We start from the raw sequence: 20345 nt of genomic DNA on the forward strand, positions 1-20345 counted from the left end.
GCTGATGATGCGCCACCAGAGACTGCACTGTAGGAACCCAGGGAGCTCAGACCTCCGATTGGGTAGCCACATGGAGAGCCGCAAGATGGAGTGCAGGACGGGATTGCACAGAAAGTGGCACAATTTGGGATGTAACCAAAGGACATCTTGGAAAGAAGGAGGTGAGTCTGGAATGAAAGTTTAAACAGGTGAGATTACTTTTTCAATGATTAAAAGAATCAATCTTGCAATCTGTTCGGATTTTTTTTAATGAAGGAGGTTAAAACATGTTCAAGTGTTTCCTATATTCCTTCTTGTGCATTTACTGTCCATTCAACTTTTATCAGTCAGTTCCATATGGATCTAGAGCTTTCCCTGCCATCTGTACAAGACCATTGCTTCAGGGTACCTGAAGAAGCGAGCTGTAGCTCATGAAAGCTCATACACTACCACACATTTTGTTAGTTTTATAGGTGCTACTGGACTCTTGCTCTTTTCTACTGCTACAGACAGACTAATATGGCTACCCATCTTGAGCTATCTCCATGGAAGGCACCACATTGAGCCATACAGAATGGAAATCCATCAACCTTGTGAAGGAACCTGAACAGGTACAAACAGACATCATCAAAGGTATCTGAAGAAGTGGCTCACGAAAGCCTTACCACAAATTTTGTTAGTCTTTTACGTGCTGCTTAACTCTTGATCTTATCTATTCGTGTGTTACCAGTTTTTTTTAGCATCTCTGCCAGTGTTGAGAAGGCATTACTATAGTGTTTCCACAGTACTACATGGTAGAGTAGTCATGGCTATAAGTTGCTTATATTTTTTTCCTGCCACCTCCAAAATAAATGATGTGCTAGAAAACAGAATGCAGCATTGTATAGCTAAGGAATGATTGAATTAAATGCAGACTTACCACGCTTTCTAAGGTCTAGAAGTTGAGAGAAGAAGAAACTGTAAAAGAGTCGGCTCTGGTGAGCACTTTTATATGGTTTGTTGAAGAATTAGGGGGTGTGATTCATTCCTGTAACATCAAATTTCCTGTCCGTGCCTCAAGCCAAAGAACATTCTTCATTTATTTTAGTCACATATGTCTATCCTTTTGACTCCCCATGTAATAAATTCTGTGTATTACAACCTGCAACCCTCTTTCATTGCCGCAAGAGATTGGGCCTGAAGCATTGAACTCTTTCACACACACGTGTGCTCACACACGCACACAATCACACAAACACCCCACACCTGTTAAAGTGCTGAGAAAGCTACAAGGATTAGAACTTATGCCCCACTGGTGTTTTGGCACCTCAAATGGCATAGGGTGGGGGAAAAGATCTCTCGATTGCAGGCTAATTTTGCTATTATTTTTTCTCCCGCTGGGTCTTATGAGAGAGGCAGAAGTTGGGGGCCTGTGATGGGAAGTCTCTTGCTGTATTGGGACACCTGTCAAAGCAACTACATGAGCATGTGCAACACGGGGGAGGAGATCACACCAGGGTGATGCCACCAAGAGAGCCATTGTGTGAAGGGAGGGGGGATACAAAGAACAAGCAGGAATCTGGCCACACCATCTGGTTGTCATAGCCACTTAAGGTGGTGGCTGTTCTTTGCCTCTTCGGAAGGAGGAAGGCAGTAAGGCATGCCCTACATACGGGGCTTGCACTGGGGGTGGAGTTTTTTGCCTTAATATACTTTTACACCCCCGTTGCTCTCAGTCGCGCCTTGTGCTCGGATGAAGCAAGATGATCTTGCCTGCTTCCCTGGCACGAGGGACAGGAGGACCCAACTGGCGAGGCTTTAGAGCAAGCATGGGGGGCTTGGCAGGGACTGCAAATAAAAGGCCTGTGAGGGCTGCCTCCAAGGCTGCTTCCAGTAATGATATTCTTTCTCATTTGGCTTCTTTGGAGGCTACTTCCGGCAGTGGAGCTTCGGCTCCATCAGCTTTGGCCAGTGGTCACATCACTGAGGAGGAGGCTGAAGAAGCAGTGCCATCTGTGATGGAGGGGAACTGGACAGCTGATGCAGGTCAAGTTGCTTTGGTAGTCCAACCACCTGAGACCAATGGTAAATCGTCTTGGCCCCAGCAAGGGGGTCCCTGGCCTTGGGTGCAAGCGAGTCAGGCCGGGGGCCTTGCATCATCAGCGATGCAACACCATACTTACATGCAGGCGTGCTCGTCTGGAGGGACTATGGCCACTGGCGTGGCCGCATACTGAACTCAATGGGGCCAACCTCCATTGGCTGGGCAGATGTCTTGGTCTCCAAGTTGGCATCCATTGTCTGCTCAGTCTCAAGTTGGGTTGGGGCTTGTTCCACCTTGGAGAACTTATTACGGAGTTCCGTGGTCAAATTATGGAGTGGTGCCTCTAGGTGATCGCCTCATGCCAGCAACAAGGGAAAAGATTTTGCAGGCTGAGTATGTTGATGTCTTTACCCTTCTCTTCAGGCAGCTGGAGAAGAAGAATAAAGATGATTTAGAGGACAGGGATAAGGAGTGCCTTAAGCACCATAAGATTGATAGGACCTGGGCCAACTGGCTGCCAGGTTTCCTAATCTATGCGGGTGTGATTGCGTGTGCACAACCTTGGAGGGTGCCCCCCCCTTTTTTCAGGATATAGACATCATATACAGGGGCTATACTTACTTCGCCGGGGCAGCTTGGCTGCAATACAGCTAAGAATTCAAGATGCAGGCCGCTATTAATCCATTGTTGCCATGGGACGAAGTGCATCAGACTTATGGTTACAGCTGATGACCCTGGTGAAATTCAACATTGGGGATCAATAAAATAGCGGACATATTGTGCCGCAATCCTCGTCAGGTACTTCGGGATCCTTCTCAAGTTCTTCTAGCTCCTGTGCCTCTGCGGGGCAGTCAGTTCAGCCCCAGCTGCTTTGTTTTGAGTTTACCTCACAAGGTGTTTGCAGCCGGAAGAACTGCAGGTTTGGCTATAAGTGCCCAATTTGCTGGGGTCCACACCCCTTCAATGCCTGCAGGTGACAAAAGTCATTCAGAAAGAAAGGGAGCGGCCCAAGCAGGCAGCGGGTACTGGAAAGGGGACCCAGCCCAATAAAAGTGAGGGTACTCAAAGCCATGTTGGCTGATTACCCTAGGTGGGCCGATGCCCAGTTTTTGTTACAAGGTTTCCTGTTTGGTTTTCAGATCCCATTTCAGGGCCCAAGAGGTGCCTTCATGTCACCCAACTTATGCTCAGTGGTTGGTATGGAGGAAGTTTTTAGGGCTAAGGTAGCTAAGGAATGCGCTGAAGATGGGGTTTGGGGCCCTTTCCCCTCCCCTCCCGTTCCTCGCTTGAGGGTTTCACCTTAGGGGGTAGTGCCTAAGAAGGTGGCAGGTGAGCTTGGGCTTAATCACCGTTTGTGTTATCCCAGGGTTGGTTCAGTTAATGACCAGAGCACTTTTCCTCAGTGCGTCATACGTCCTTTGACCAAGCGATCAAAGTGGTAAGGCATTGTGGCCGGGGAGCGGAGATGGTGAAATGTGACATTAAGTCGGTGTTTTGTCTCCTCCCAGTTCACCCTGAGGGCTTTGAGCTCCTGGGCTTTGCCTTTGAGGGTCAATTTTAGATGGACAGGGACCTCCCAATGGGGTGTTTTATCTTGTATGCAGTTTTTGAGCGATTTAGTACATTCCTGGAATGGGCATTGCATCGGAGGCAGCGCTGCCATGATACCACCCACTATTTAGATGATTTTCTCCTGGTGGGGATCCCACAGTCTGGGCAATGCGCATGCCTTTTGGAGGACTTTATCCACTTAGTGGATGAGTTGGTGGCCCCCCTCACCCATGAGAAAACAGAGGGCCCAGTGACAGTCCTGACCTTCCTGGGTATAGAGTTGGACACAGAGCAGCAAACCTCCAGGTTGCCGGCTGACAAGCTCCAAGACTTGAGGGCATGCCAGCTGACCCAGATTAGGATTAATAAACTATCCCTTCTGGAGCTGCAAGAGGTGGTTGGCCACCTTAATTTTGCCTGCAGTGTGGTGTTGCCTGGCAGAGTGTTTTTGAGGTGTCTATGTGATGTAATGGGGACCCTTAGGCTCCCACATCATCGTTTGCATATCTCTCCAGGTATGAGGGAGGATCTGGTGGTTTGGTTCTAGTTTTTGGAAGTCTTTAATGGTGTCTCCTTTTGGAGACAGGAGCTGTTGTTGGAAGGGGACCTACAAGTTGCCTCTGATGCATCCGGTTCCACTGGATTCAGGGTTTATTTCATGGGGCACTGGTGCGCTGCTCGCTGGCCTGCTCATTGTGTGGAGGTGGGTCTGAGTACAGACCTGACTTTCCTTGAATTTTTCCCAATCTTAGTGGTGGTTCACTTGTGGGGGAATGAGCTAGCTAACCACTAAGTGCACTTTTGGTGCAATAATATGGCCGTGGTTGATAGTGAACTCCCTCTCTTTAAAATCGCCCAGGGTCATGAAGTTGGTCTGAGCTTTTACCTTAAGGTGCTTGCACTTTAATATATTGTTTTCAGCCAGGCATATACCTGGGGTGAGCAATGAGGTTGGAGATGCCCTGTCTCGCCTGCAGATGGACCGGTTTTGGCAGCTTGCCCCTGAGGCCAATTTGGTGCCAGCATAGGTGCCCTAGGAACTGTGGAGGATTGGGAATCTGAGGCCTTTAGGGCAATCCAGTTAGCCCTTGGCCCTAGTACCAGGAGGGCATATGATCGGGCTGTGCAGCAGTTTACAGGTTTCAGGCCGGAGGCAGGTCTCCCGCAATTGTGGCCCATCCCCGCGGAGCACTTGTTGTGTTTCTGTGGGCCCAGAAAGATAAGGGGCATGTGGTAAAGTACATCCGGAGCCAGCTGGCTGCATTAGCTTTTGCTCACCCATTTGTGCCCTGTGGTGGCCCTTAAAGGATATAACAAGACATGGGGAGATGTGTTCTGTTTTGTCATGCCGATGGTGCCCTGTTGACTAAATACCAGTTTTGGACGGTCACGGATACAGCCTTTGTGAAGCTTGGCCTGGGGGGGGGTTTCAAATTTGGGACCCACTCTTTCAGGATAGGTGCTGCATCTACGACAGCAGCGATGGGCTTCTCTGGGCCTAATATTCAGAGGGTGGGCTGATGGCGTTCCTCTGTTTATAGACGTACAGGCGGCCTTTGAACAGTGGTCAATTGTTCAGACACTGTTTCTTTTTTAGGTGCTGTGGTTCGACAGGTGATGCTGCAGATCCTCATCTATGGCCACAGCATTGTCTTTTGTGCAGCGACCCAAGCAAAGAGGATGCCAATCGGGTCCCAGCTTGGACTCATCCAGTGGGCCACTGTCAAATGGCAAGGCAGAAGAGGCCTGCGATGGTCTGGGTTGCTGTCGCTGTTGTTTGAGGGGACGAGTGCCCCTCCACCTCACATTTTAGTCCTGCACCTGGGTGGTAATGACCTTGGTATGTTGAAGGGCATGGCCCTGTCATGGCAGTTGCCGGATGACTTGCTGGAGATTAGCAAGCGATGGCCCGGAGTCCTAATTTTTTGGTCTGCAATGCTTCCATGCTGGTGTGGCGGTATGCATTGGACTACAGCACTTTAGAACGGGCTAGGTAAAAGGACAACAGAGCCCTAGTCAAGGCTATGATAGGGGGGTTGGGGATTTATTTGCCCCAGCTGCAATTTCAGGGCCCATTTTGCTGATCTCCACTGAGGGGGTGGTGTGAAGCTCTCTACAAGATGTAATAGCATATTTCTAAATAACCTGTGGCAAGGGGTTAGGTTGGCCTTAAGCTATTTGTGGGTCGCAGAGGCCTAAGCAGAGGCTTGGCTTCTACGGTGGCAGGACTGAAATAAGGGGAAAATTTTAGCGGGCCGGTGAGCACCCTTGGCACTTGCCCATTGGTGGGGAAATGGGGTCTGTCAGGAGCGGCTGGCTGCTGTATGGTCCAGCTGTGAGGACAGATGCTCTGGGTGGGGAACCCCTGGACAAGCCAGTCTCCCCCTGCTGCTGTATGGCCGAGTGGGGAAGCTTTACAGGGGTGAACCTCTTCGCTTGGCCAGACCAGGTCGCAGCCATTTGATGGATAGCTTGCACCCAGGACAGCGGGTAGCTCGCCCAGACAGGTTGGGTTGGGGTCCAGGAGTGACCCCAGGACCCAACCTGTACTGCTAGTTAGGCCCTTGCCATAATTGATGTTTGTATGTTATCAGTTAATAAAGCGGCCCATTTTAAATCCCAAATATTGCATCTGCCTTTCATTCCGACTGAGGTGCCAAATATCACAGTGGAGGAAAATCTGGAAAGCTGGGATAACATTTAGAATGAAGAACAAGGTGCTACAATTTGATCATTTCCATGTCAAAAGACAAAGGTCACTCATTTTTGCTACGTATTTGCTCCATTGCATGGCTACATCGTTCTGTTCCACTTTCTTTTAATGTGAATTCCTGTGAACTTTGATTTTCTGAGCGAATGCATTTGGTGTAGTGGTGAAAAGAGGCAGGACACTAACCTGGAGAACCAAGTTTAATTCCCCACTCCTCCACTTTAAGCCAGCTGAGTGACCTTGGGCCAGTTACAGCTTTTTCAGCCACACCTACCTCTCAGGTTCATTGTTGTGGGGATATTAACATCATTCTTTTTAAACAACTCTGAGTAGTTGTTAACTTGTCCTAAAGGGTGTTACTTAAATCAAATGTTATATATAATTGTATGACACTCTTTCGTTCCATAATGATATTATCTAAATGCATACCTGCCTGCCCAAAAGATCCCAGCCGCATGAATGAAATCTGGGTCAAATGATGAGCATGCAGTTCTGTTTCACAAGCCTGAAGACTTGGGCCTGAATGGAGAATCCAAGGAGAATTCCATATTAATGACCTTAAACTGGTGCCTAAAGTTAAAAAAATATTGAAATGCATTTCTGTATGGAGTGTACTGTTTCCATTTTCCATGTGCACATTGAAAAATACATGTCAAGAAATCTGCAATTTGTAACGCTTTACATTAATGGTGTATCACACAAAATAACCTTGATGCAGCTATATATGCAATCACATTAAGAATGCTGAATATATAATTCATGAATAAAAATGGCATGTGTCCGATGCTCTACAGTTTCACTTTGGAAACAAGGCAAGGTAATTCAAATCTTCAATATGCATGAAGAAATTGAGATCAATGGTGTCACTGCAGAATGATTGATATGTATGCTCTGTCCAGCTCCAGAGACTTAAGCGAGCTGCAATGTTCTGTACCAGCTGGAGTCTTTGAGTCAACTGAGGGGAAACCTAAGTAAAGAGCATGACAGCAATCTACTTTCAATGTTACAGTGCAGTGAATCCAGGTGGTCAAAGCAACCGTCTAAGGGCTGATATAACCCTTCCTGCCTTCCCTCTCTTGATCTGCCTAGGTTCATAGAATCAGCATTGCTGTCAGATGGCCCTCTGGCCTCTACTTAAAAACCTCCAAAGAAGGAGAGCCCACTACCTCCCAAGGAAGACTGATCAACTAAGGGACTATTCTGTCAGGAAGTCCTTCCTAATGATCACTTACTTTTTGCTCCCTGAAGATCTTTTGATTTTTATTCAAAGCAACAGTGCTTTGAAATGGGAAAAAATTCAATGTCTGTCCGGTCTAGGGCTTGTATGAAGCACCATTTCTAACCCTCACCCTGACCTTTTCTTGACTTCAGAAAGAGTGGGAAAAGGATATAGCCCCACCCTATTCCACATGCCTTCCCATACCTCTGTTTCCTTTAATGCTGGATAGGGGTATACATAAAGGAAAAGATGAACCAAAATTACATTAAGAACTTGGTGGTTTGGCTCCTTAAAACAGTTCCTGGAATGCTGAACCAAATTAGTTTGGTTAGTTAGTTTCTCCGTCTAACTCCCCATTTTGTTGGAAAGGTTGTGGTACCATTGGTACCTAGGCCCACTGCTGGTTCTCGTTTAAAAAAATTCTGGGAAGAAATGTTAAGACAAATACATGAGATTACAGGCTACTTTGTTCCATTAGACCCTAAACTGATTTTTTTAGATCAATGGGATACTGTTATAATTCCTCACATTAGAAAGGAATTAATACAAAGCCAGTTGATGGCAGCTAAATCTTTAATAGCATGTAACTGGAAATCTACGAAAACTCCAATGGTGGAAGGTTGGATTAGCAAAATATGGGACCACTATATCCAAGAGAAAATCCATGGTGATTTATACCAAGCACAAAATCATATGAAAGAAAGTGATTTTTTAATGAAATGTTTTCCGTTTTTTGAATATCTCATTGTTACTGAACTACACCCTCCTAAACATCTGCAATTTCTCACTTTAATTTAATATGATATAATGATAATGCAATTCCCTCTGTTTACTTAGCTTTTTGTAAATCTTATGTGATTGTTTAACATACGCCTGACAATGTAATTGTTTAAACAAATTTTATAGTCCTTACTGTAATTTATAATCTCTATTTTATAATTATCTTTAATATTGTTGTACTGTTATTGTTGAAATGAATAATATTTTTTTTAAAAAAGAAACAATATTAGTAGTAGACAATGTGGAGTCAATAAGGTGGACAATGATCCTCTAAATCAGTTCTTGTATGTAGAGGATCCAGGTAGATGTATCCCAGGAGCCAGCCCGGTCCCGGGTTGGCCCAACAAGCAGCCAGCAAGATTAATTCATTTAGCTTGTTTCATCTAGCCATGATTTCATCAGGGGCCACGACCAATACCACCAAAGTCCCTCTAGAAATAGAAAATATAACATATAAAATTTTTGTCCCATTTAATGTGTGACTAAGTTTACACAATCCCTTGAAATGGGGAAAAAATCAGTGTCTGTCAGGTGTAGGAGTTGCATGAAGCTCCCCTTCTAAGCTTCACCCTGACCTTTTCTCAACTGCAGAAAGCAGGAAAAGGATATAGCACTACCCTAATCCACATGCTTTCCTGAAGTTCTGTTTCCTTAAATGCTGAGTAGTGGGGGGTACATAAAGGAAAAGATAAACCAAAATTACATTCAGAACTTGGTGGTTTGGCTCCTTAAAACAGCTTCTGAAATGCAGAACCAAATCTGAGAAACAAACAAACCACACAGAGGCTGCACAGGCAGGCCAGGTAGTCATGCACCACCTGGTAGCATCTTGTTTTCCTTAATGGTGAGTCCATCTACACGTGCAATGGCATGTCCGTCTGCACCTGCAGCCACTTGGGTCCAACAGGAGATCCTGAGCCCTTAGCATTAGCCAGCAAGGGGGCTTTTTAAAAAAAAATTAAATAAATTATTGGTGAGTTCTAATTAAAACCAAATACACACATTCATTCCCCTAATTGATTACTCTAACCCCCACCCTTTCCTCCCCCCTCCCTTGTCGACTTCCAGCAGCTTTCCAACCCCTAACCCCTCTAAAATATACCATAACTCTTACTCTAAGCGTATTCAAATTCTATTATATACTATATATGTTCTATAGAATATATTCTATATTCATTCCATTACTATATTAATCTTACTTTTCATTATTTAACTGTATATTTTATATAAAATTCTATATATTTCTATATATAGCATTCTATATATTCTGTATATTCTAAGTAAAATTCTATATAACCTAAGTAAATTACAATTATCTTCTACCTGTAATTCTGTATATTCTATATATTTTAAATAAGATTCTATATATTCTAAGTAAAATTTTCTTATACATGTTACTAGCTTAGATTATAATAATTATATTCCCCTCCTCAAGGTAAAGTCACTACTCTCCTCCATTTTCATCATCATATCTTAATAGTTCTCAAACTGCCACAGTTCACCCTTCACATCCCATTTTTTTTCTAAATATTGTTTCAACTTCCCCCAGTCGGCAGTATACTGTCCTGGATCAAGGTCTTTAAGTTTTCTTGTCATTTTGTCCATCTCTGCCATGTACAGCAATTTGTATATCCAGTCTTCTATAGTTGGTACTTCTTGCATCTTCCATTTCTGCGCATATAAAAGTCTTGCTGCTGTTATCATGTAAAATAACAATGTCCTATACTGCGTTGGAACATTTTCCATTCCCAAGTTCAGTAGCAACAATTCTGGGTTCTTATTTATTTGGATTTGTAAGATCTCATTGATTACTTCAATTATATCTCCCCAGTATTGCTTGGCTACCTCACAAGTCCACCACATATGATATAATGATCCTTCATGCTTTTTACATTTCCAGCATTTATCTGACATATTTGTATTTCCTAGCACAATTTTCTTTGGCGTCAAGTATCATCTATATATCATTTTATATACATTCTCTTTAATATAGGGCCAGAGATAGGGCAAGGGATACCAGTCCTCTGGGGACGGGAGAGGTATGGCGGTGGGGCCTGGTTTAAAGGGAGAAGGTCACGGAGATGTGGAAAGGCTCGGTGCCCTTCTAACCTACGCCCCATCCCGAGGCACGCCGGTGTTGGAGCTAGGAAAAATCCTCCTTTGACACTGATGTTGTGCAATGCCAGGTCCATAAATAATAAGACCAGTATGCTGCATGATACTTTTATGGCAGCTAATATGGACCTGGTATGCGTGACCGAGACTTGGGTGAGGGAAAGAGAAATAGTTGCTCTTGGTGAGCTGACCCCCCCGGGTTATGCGGTCCTTCATCAGTCACGAACTGAGGGTCGGGGGGGAGGGGTGGCAATCCTTGTCCGGAAGGGTTTCTCCTTCAAGCCGCTTCCCACCCCGAAGATCTCTGGCATTGATTGTGTGGGCCTGGTGTGGAATGCCGAGGAGAGTTTGGCTGTCTGCTTGGTGTACCGACTGCCCAGCGCACCAGCAGACGCCTTACCGCGCCTGCTAGAGGTGGTTGCTGGGTGGGCCTTGGAGTACCCCAGGTTGATGGTGCTGGGGGATTTCAATGCCCATGTAGATGATGCCACCTCGATACAGGCCAGGGACCTGGTGTCAGCCATGGCAACACTGGGTCTCTCCCAGTTTGTATCGGCACCCACACATGAAGCAGGCCACACGCTAGATCTGATCTTCGGGATGGGATTGGATGTGGTTCTGGATAAAGTAGAGTTGGTGGCATGGTCAGACCACGCGGTTGTGAAGGCCCGGCTGGGCGTGCCACCCCCCTCCTGCAAGGGCGGTGAGCAAATTTATGCTCGCCCGCAGAGACTTATGGACCCAATTGGGTTCCAGAATGCTCTTCGGGAACCAATGCTCCATGGTAGTTCATTAGATGAGCTAGTGGAGAGCTGGCAAGTCCGGCTCTCTGAGGCCATTGATGAAATCGCCCCCCGTCGTCCTCTTCGCTGCCGGAATCGCCGGGCTCCTTGGTATACAGAGGAGCTGCGGCAACAGAAACGGGAGCTAAGACGACTTGAACGCGTGTGGCGGCGATCTCGTGATGAGGAAGCAAGAACATCTTATAGGCTGTTTATGAAGTCCTATGAGATGGCGGTGAAAGCTGTGAAGAAAGAGTAATATGTAGCTTCCATCACATCAGCTAGCTCACGCCCAGCTAAATTATTTAATGTGGTCCATTCATTGGTCTCCCAATTAGGTGGAGACCATCAAAAGTTGAATTTGGAGATAAGCTGTGAGCCTTTTGCGAGCTTTTTTACTGATAAGATCTTGCTTCTCCGCCGTGACTTACCAGCCACAGTTGATACAGTAAATGAACTAGAGGCCCCTTGGCCGTCTTCGGGATCCATATTAGATCATTTCAGCCCTCTTTTCAGGGAAGAGGTGGACAGGATTCTGCAGGTGGTACAGCCTACCATGTGCCCCTTGGACCCGTGCCCGTCATGGCTGGTGAAAGCCAGTGTTGACGGGCTTCGGGATTCCTTGGAGGCGATTATAAACCTGTCCTTGAGCTCTGGGATTTTTCCCAAGGCACTGAAGGAAGCTGTGGTATGGCCTCTTCTGAAGAAATCATCATTAGATCCTGCTGACCTGCTCAATTACCGACCGGTTTCCAACCTTCCGTTTTTGGGGAAGGTGATTGAACAGGTGGCAGAGAAGCAATTGCAGAATTTCCTGAAGGAGACCTCAGCCCTAGACTCCTTCCAGTCTGGTTTCTGCCCGGGACATGGGGTCGAGACATTGTTGGTCACCCTCACAGACGATCTCCGCAGACATCTGGATCAGGACGGATCAGCACTGCTGATTTTGCTGGATCTGTCAGCAGCGTTTGATACGGTCGATCATGAGCTTTTGACCCACCGCCTTGCCGATGTGGGGATTCAGGGGACAGCACTGCAGTGGCTGGTCTCCTTTCTCCATGACCGGGGACAGAGGGTGGCACTTGGGGAGAGGGTGTCATCTCGTAGGCCACTGGTTTGTGGTGTGCCACAGGGAGCGATACTCTCTCCATTATTATTTAATATCTATATGCGCCCCCTCGCCCGGCTGGTGTGGAGTTTCGGGCTTGGGTGTCACCAATACGCGGATGACACCCAGCTTTATCTGTTGTTGGACGGGCAGCCTGGATTGGCCCCTGATGCCCTGGAGCGTGCTTTTGAGGCTGTGGCTGGTTGGTTGAGACAAAGTCAGCTGAAATTGAATCCCACGAAGACGGAGGTCCTGTATGTGGGTCATGGGGAGATGGCTTTGGGACCTCGGCTTCCTACACTTGATGGGGCAGCACTTACACTGGCCCCGAGGATTAGGAGCCTGGGGGTGATTCTGGATTCCTCCCTGAAGATGGAGGACCAGATCACTGCAGTTGCCAGGTCTTCCTTTTATTATCTTCGGCAGGCCAGGCAGCTTGCCCCTTATTTGTCTCCCCGTGACATGACTACAGTGGTCCAAGCAATGGTCACCTCTAGGTTGGATTACTGTAACGCGCTCTACGCTGGGCTTCCTATGGGCCTGATCCGGCGGTTACAGCTGGTACAGAATGCAGCAGCGCGGGTCATTGCTGGAGCACCGGTGTGGGAGCATATTACACCGGTGCTACGCCAGCTGCATTGGCTGCCAGTGGAGTACCGAATCAGGTTCAAGGTTTTGGTGTTAACCTACAAAGCCCTACGCGGACTGGGACTGACGTATCTGAGGGACCGTCTCTCATCATATGAGCCCCAGAGGACTCTCCGCTCTGGTGGAAAACATCTTTTAAGTGTCCCTGGCCCTAGGGAGGCCTGCCTGGCGTCGACCAGGGCCAGGGCCTTTTCGGTCCTGGCCCCGACCTGGTGGAATGCTCTGTCTTGCAAGACAAGGGCCCGGCAAGATTTGCTTGCATTTCGCCGGGCCTGTAAAACAGAGTTATTCCGCCAGGCATATGGCTGACGCCGGGCAGTGCCCGCCCCCCCGTGAAGGGGGGGTTAAACCATCACCCCTGTGCAAACACAGAGGCATGTATGAACCACTATGCAGCATGAATTGTTATATTTAATGTTTTTAAATGTTTTTAAATGTATCATTTAATGTTTTTAAATGTTTTTAAACATGTTTGTATTTGTTATCTGCCCTGAGCCTGCGAAAGCGGGGAGGGCGGAATATAAATATAATAAATTAAAATTAAAATTAAAATTAAAATTAAAATTAAAATTAAAATTAAAATTAAAATTAAAATAATTAAAATTAAAATTAAAATTAAAATTAAAATTAAAATTAAAATAATTATAATTAAAATTAAAATTAAAATTAAAAATAATTAAATTAAATTAAATTAAATATTTGTACACGTTGAAATTTTCAGCGTATTTTTCCACAGATGCTCCCATGCCTCCATTGTTATTTCTTTATGAAAATTTATTGCCCATTTCACCATTTGAACTTTTACAGTTTCATCTTCAGTATGCCATTTTAGAAGTATTTTATAGATCTTGGAAATTTCTTTCTTGCCTTCTTGTAAAATTGCTTCCTCGAGTTCCGAGTTTTCAATCCTTATTCCTCCCCTTAAGCAGTCCGAGTTGTAAAGATCTCTGATCTGTCTATATTGAAACCATCCATAACTAGGAGACAATTCTTCTTCTGATTTTATTTTAAGTACTGAATGTTGTATCTGTGTTATCTCCTTATAGGTTAGACATTGCTGCTCATTATCAACAGTTCTCGGATCTATTACTTCATACGGAACTACCCATGAGGGAATTCCATCTTTCATGTAGATCTTATATTTCTTCCAAATTGTAAACAGATTTCTTCGAATGTAGTGATGCAGAAACATGGAGTCCGCTTTTATTTTATCGTACCACAAATACGCATGCCATCCAAATATCTTTTTATGTCCCTCCAAGGCCAGCAACTTACCATTTTTTAACATTATCCAGTCCTTTAACCACGTCAAACATATTGCTTCATAGTATAGCCTTATGTTGTGCAGTAGTAAACCACCTCTCTCCTTCGCATCTGGCAATACTTTCATTTTTACACGTGGTTTTTTACCTGCCCACACAAAGTCTGAAATTTTCCTTTGCCATTTATCAAATTGTTTGGAGTCTCGAATAATTGGGATTGTTTGCAGCAAAAACATCACACGTGGTAACACATTCATCTTGACTGCGGCTATTCTTCCCAACCATGATAAATTTAGTTTATTCCATTTTATCAGATCTCTCTCTATTTGTATCCACAATTTCTCATAATTGTTCTTGAATAGGTCAATATTTTTAGCAGTTAGTTCAATACCAAGGTACTTTACTTTATTTGTTACCTCACAGTCTGTCATCTCCATCAGTTCCTGTTGCTTCTGTTTGGTCATGTTTTTACGTAATATCTTCGATTTCCTTTCGTTTACATAAAAACCAGCCAGACCTCCAAATTCTTTTATTTTCTTTATTACTTTTGGCATGTTGTCGATTGGATCCTCTACTATTAGCATTATATCATCCGCAAATGCTCTGACCTTGTAGGAAAATTCTTTTATTTTTATGCCTCGAATTGCTTCGTCCTCCCGTATCTGAATCATCAACATTTCCAAAATTAAAATAAACAACAATGGAGATAGAGGGCAACCTTGTCTCGTACCTTTACTTATTTTCAGTTTTTAGCCAGCAAGGGGGCTTTTGAGGCAAGTAAGAAACAGAGGTGGTTTGTCATGGCCTTTCTCTGCAGTGCCTTCCTCGGCAGTCTCCCGTCCAAGTACTGACCCTTCTTAGATTCTGAGATCAGATGAGATCAGGCTATACCATACCAACTTCCCTCCCGTGAACCATGTCTGACATTTGTTTGGAATCCCCTTGTATTAAATAACCCCCAAAGCCCCCTAATCTGCTTAACTGACACTTGGCATACTCCTTCTCATGTAATAACTTCTGAATCTCCACAACTTAAAGAACTGCAGTTCCTAAGGCCTCTTGTTTGGAGACCTTAAGAGCAAAATCGCTATCATGCTTTCTTAAAAGTTTAGAGAATCCTATTTGGTAAGGACCAGGCCTTGTACCACTTAATAGAAAATCTAAGCTTGAAACTTTGTTTCAGGCCACATATCCTAGGCCTGTGCTGGGAAAGTCCCAAGCTCTGTTAATTAGCTGCATCTGGGTTTCTTTCCTCTCATGAGAGAGTGGCCTTGAGAAGGCAGGTGATTGGTGCTAATCTCAGCTTTCGCTGCACTCCCTAAACTGTCACAGGGCTGCAATTTCCAGTAAAGAAGTCAAGTCCTGATTGGTTCTTCAAGTGTACAGATGTCCCTCCAGATTTCAAGAAGCTTCTTTGTCTCTAGGCAGTTTATCAGTCTTTTCAGTCTTGCTACCTGGTAGCTATTGCCAACTAGTTGCAATGTGTGAGAGAGCTCCTGAGCTTCATGCCTCCAGGATGCCTAGTGTAAGCTGGCATGGATGGACTTTGGTGAGATCCACCAGCTTTGGAACCACCTCAGAGAATGCTTAGTCAGATAACCAGTAGTAGTTTAGCTAGTTAGAATATATTTAGATCAGCAACCTGTTATTTGTTTTATGTTTCTGCCTTACACATGCTCCTATGTTCTTTCTTTAATAAACTCCAATAACATATTGTACCAACCTATGTCCAGTGTTGCTTACTAAGGAGGTACACACACTCAAAAGAACCCAGAAACCTGTGGTGCTTCAAACACACAACAACAGCTCTTAGAAGCTCCTAGTGGTCCTGAGTGGCTAGGAAAGACATCAATGAGAAGGGATGAGAGTCTCTGGATCAAAACATACTTGAAAGAGAGTGTTCCAACTTTACTATTCAGGGGTTGGCTTTTAATGGCCATGGTTTTAGTGCATATGACGTATCACTATGTCTAAATGCAAATGGCTGGCCTCCAAATGGATGATAAACACTGAACAGCCTCTTCAAACAAAAATACACACACAGGGGAACCCCAGCTCTGCAAAAAGGTTAATCAAACTGGAAAACTGGGGGGACCTCTAGAACACAGGCTGATGAATGTTAGGGCTGAAATCCTAAAAACACTCTCCAGGTGTAAACCTCATAGAATAACATGGGGCTTACTTGCAAGCAGAACAGTTTTGACTTGCTCCCTACGAGGACTCCACAAGGGAAAGAATATTGAGAATCAATTAATTAAGGAAAGGGAGAAAGGGTACCAACCCACACCGGGGCTTATTGAATCCAGAGAGGGAATACTGGGGAGCAGGAGTATTTTTGTCTTCCCCTGTCCAGGATTTCTGAGCTTTACCCTCCCATCTTGTTCCATTTCTATAGCTTAATAGGCTCCATCTATTATATGATACCTTTCTTCTCCCAGGAGGAGGTACTTGGGTTTCATAAAAGAGCGATGCATAGTTGTTAGGAGAGAAGCAGTATGTCACCAGGCAGCAACATCACAGCCATCCACCATGACCTTTTTCCAGTGGTGCTGGGGAATATACTATGGATCAAATGCAAGCGAAGTAATCTGAGGGTCTCTGGGATTATGCCAGTCCCAGCCTTGGGGCACTGATTCCAAAAGTGGCCTAAGTGGTTGCACGTAAAGCACCATGGGACCTTCTTCTCTGCCGTGGGTGACTTCCCAACAGTACTTGGGAAAACAGGTTGATGTTGCTGGGATGGCTGTCCTTTTACTTCCAGCTGCTTTCTGGACTGGGGTGGGGACTTAGGAGACACAAGTCATAGGCTTTCCCCAATTTCCCAGTCCCAGCATCTTCAAGAAGCTTCTTTGTCTCTAGGCAGTTTATCAGTCTTTTCTTTCTTGCAACCTGGTAGCCATTGCCAACTAGTAGCTCTTCAGCTCCATGCCTTCAGGTTGTCTAGAGTAAGCTGGCTTGGATGGACTTTGGTAAGATCAACCAGCTTTGGAACCATCGCAAAGAATGCTTCGTCAGATAGCCAGTAGTATTTTAGCTAGTTAGAATGTATTTAGATCAGCAACCTGTTATTTGTTTTATGCCTTGCCTAAATGCTTCTTAAGAGCAGTATTGCAAAGAAGTAAGATCGACTGTGAAATGCATTCAGTGTGATTAGAGCAGGGGTGGAAATGCAGAAAATTAGCATCTGTAGTGAGAGAAATATCCCATGTCCCCATTCAGCCCCGGGGAATCCATTGTTCTGAATCTGTGAAGAAACAATTTCAGCTCTCAAAAGAAAGCTTCTTTGAGGATTTGAGGAAGCATTTAGACGATTTTGCATATGACCAGATAATTCTTGCTGGAGACTTCAATGGAGTGACAGACTTGGAACTAGATAAAAAGACTACAACGGCACAAAAGAAAAGAGGACTATTACCAAAGCTTTTTTTTGAGTTGATTCAACAAGAGACTCTCGAAGATGTATGGAGGAGAGAATATCCTAAAAGCAGACAGTTTACTTTTTATTCTGCAAGGCATTCTACATTATCAAGAATTGATATGATCTGGGCCTCAAAAGACTTAGCGTTATGGACTAAGGAGGTAGAAATAATGCCGATGGTAGGCTCAGATCACAACCCAATTATGTGGAAATTTGGAAAAAGGAGAAAAAGGAAAGCATGGAGAATAAATGAGGACTTGTTACAGGAAAGAGAGAATATGGAAATATTGAGAAGAGAGACAAAGTTTTTTATACAATACAACGTGAATAAAGAAGTACCAACCAATAAAGTTTGGGATGCTTACAAGGCGGTTATAAGGGGCATACTAATGGACTTAAATGGTAGAGCAAGAAAGAAGAAAGAGGAGAAAAGACAAGAGATTGAGGAGAAAATAAAAGCCAAAGAAATACAGCTAAAAAAGAGACCAGGGAAAAAGAAAGTACACCAGGAAATTAAAATACTTCAAGAACAGCTAACAGCAATGAGTAATAAAGAATTGGAGTGGAATCTTAAAAGACTGAATCAAAAAGCGTTTGAGGGCGCTAATAAACCTGGGAAGTACCTGGCATGGCAATTGAAGAAGAAAAGGGAAAAGAAAATAATAAATAAAATTTGTGAAAACAACAAAACGTATTTGGAGCAGACTACCATTAGTAGAGCCTTTTATAAATTCTACGCTAAGCTGTATAATAAAAAAGAAGTAAATAAAGAATCAATAGCGTCATATTTGGAGAAAACCAAACTTCCAGAAATCTCGGAAGCTTGGAGAAATAAGTTGAACAGTGAAGTAACTGACGAGGAAATAAGTAAGGCAATACAATCTGCAAATCTAGGAAAGGCGCCAGGGCCAGATGGACTTACGGCTAAATTTTATAAGACAATGGCTAATGAACTGGCACCATTCCTAAAAGAGGTGATGAATGGGGTTCTAAGGGATCAAAGGATTCCAGACACTTGGAGTGAAGCGAACATATCATTGATCCCAAAAGAGGGCCAAGACCTGACTAACGTGAAAAATTATAGACCTATATCGCTACTCAATAATGACTATAAAATTTTTGCGAAGATATTGGCGGAGAGATTGAAGGGGTGGCTCTCGGAAGTTATAGAGGAGGAACAAGCAGGCTTTTTGCCAGACAGACAAATAAGAGACAATTTAAGGACAGTGATCAATGCTATTGAATATTATGACAAGCGTTGTGACAAAGAGGTTGGTTTCTTCTTTGTAGACGCTGAAAAAGCGTTTGACAATTTAAACTGGGACTTTATGTTTGCCACTATGGAAAAGCTACAATTGGGAGAAAGATTCATCAGAGCAATTAAGGAAATTTACAGAGACCAGACTGCAGCAATCCTGGTGAATGATGAACTGACCAAGAAATTGACGATAAGTAAAGGAACAAGACAAGGTTGCCCGTTATCTCCATTGTTGTTCATTCTAGTATTGGAGATTCTGATGATACAAATACGTCAAGATGAGGAAATTTGTGGAATAAAAATAAAGGACTATTCATATAAGGTCAGAGCATTTGCGGATGACATAATGTTAATTGTAGAGGACCCATTGGAGAACATGCCAAGAGTGATAGATAAGATCAAGGAGTTTGGAGACTTGGCAGGTTTTTATATTAACAAAAAGAAGTCAAAGATATTATGTAAAAATATGACTAAGCAGAAACAACAATTATTAACGGAAACAACGGACTGTGAAGTAACAAGTAAAGTGAAATATTTGGGAGTCGAATTAACTGCAAAGAACATAGATCTATTCAAAAACAATTATGAAAAACTATGGACTCAGAGAGAGACTTGATTAAATGGAATAGACTGAATTTGTCATGGTTGGGCAGGATTGCAGCAGTTAAGATGAATGTGTTACCAAGAGTAATGTTTTTGCTACAGACAATACCAATCATCAGAGACTCTAAACAATTTGAAAAATGGCAGAGGAAAATATCAGATTTTGTTTGGGCAGGCAAGAAGCCTCGAGTGAAAGTGAAAGTTTTACAAGACGCAAAGGAAAGAGGCGGAATGCAACTGCCCAATCTGAGACTTTATCATGATGCAATCTGCCTAGTTTGGTTGAAAGAATGGATGACATTAAAGAACAAGAAACTACTAGCCCTAGAGGGATATAAAAAAATATTTGGATGGCACGCATATTTATGGCATGACAAAGTAAAGGTCAACTCGATGTTCCTGCATCACTTTGTACGGAGAAGTCTATACACAATCTGGAAGAAGTACAGAATTTATCTACAAGAAGGAACTCCCTTGTGGGTGGTTCCGTATGAGGTGATAGACCCGAGAGCTGTTGATAATGAACAACAATGTTTAACGTACAAAGAAATAACTAAAACTGAAGCATCCAAACTCAGAATAAAGACGTAAGAGGAACTATCACCTAACTACGACTGGTTCCAGTATAGACAGATCAGAGACTTATATAATTCGGACTCCGTAAAGGGAGGTATACGAATAGAGAATTCGGAACTAGAGCAGACCCTTCTTAAAGAAGATAAGAAAAGAATATCCAAGGTATACCAAGTACTGCTGAAATGGTATACCGAGGATGAGACAGTTAAAACACAAATGGTGAAATGGGCTATAAACTTTAATAAAGAAATAACAATGGAGGCATGGGAATACCTGTGGAAAACTACAATGAAGACAACGACATGTACTAATA

The sequence above is a fragment of the Eublepharis macularius genome, chromosome 1 (genome assembly GCF_028583425.1).
Source record: "Eublepharis macularius isolate TG4126 chromosome 1, MPM_Emac_v1.0, whole genome shotgun sequence".
Taxonomy (NCBI): Eukaryota; Metazoa; Chordata; class Lepidosauria; order Squamata; family Eublepharidae; genus Eublepharis; species Eublepharis macularius.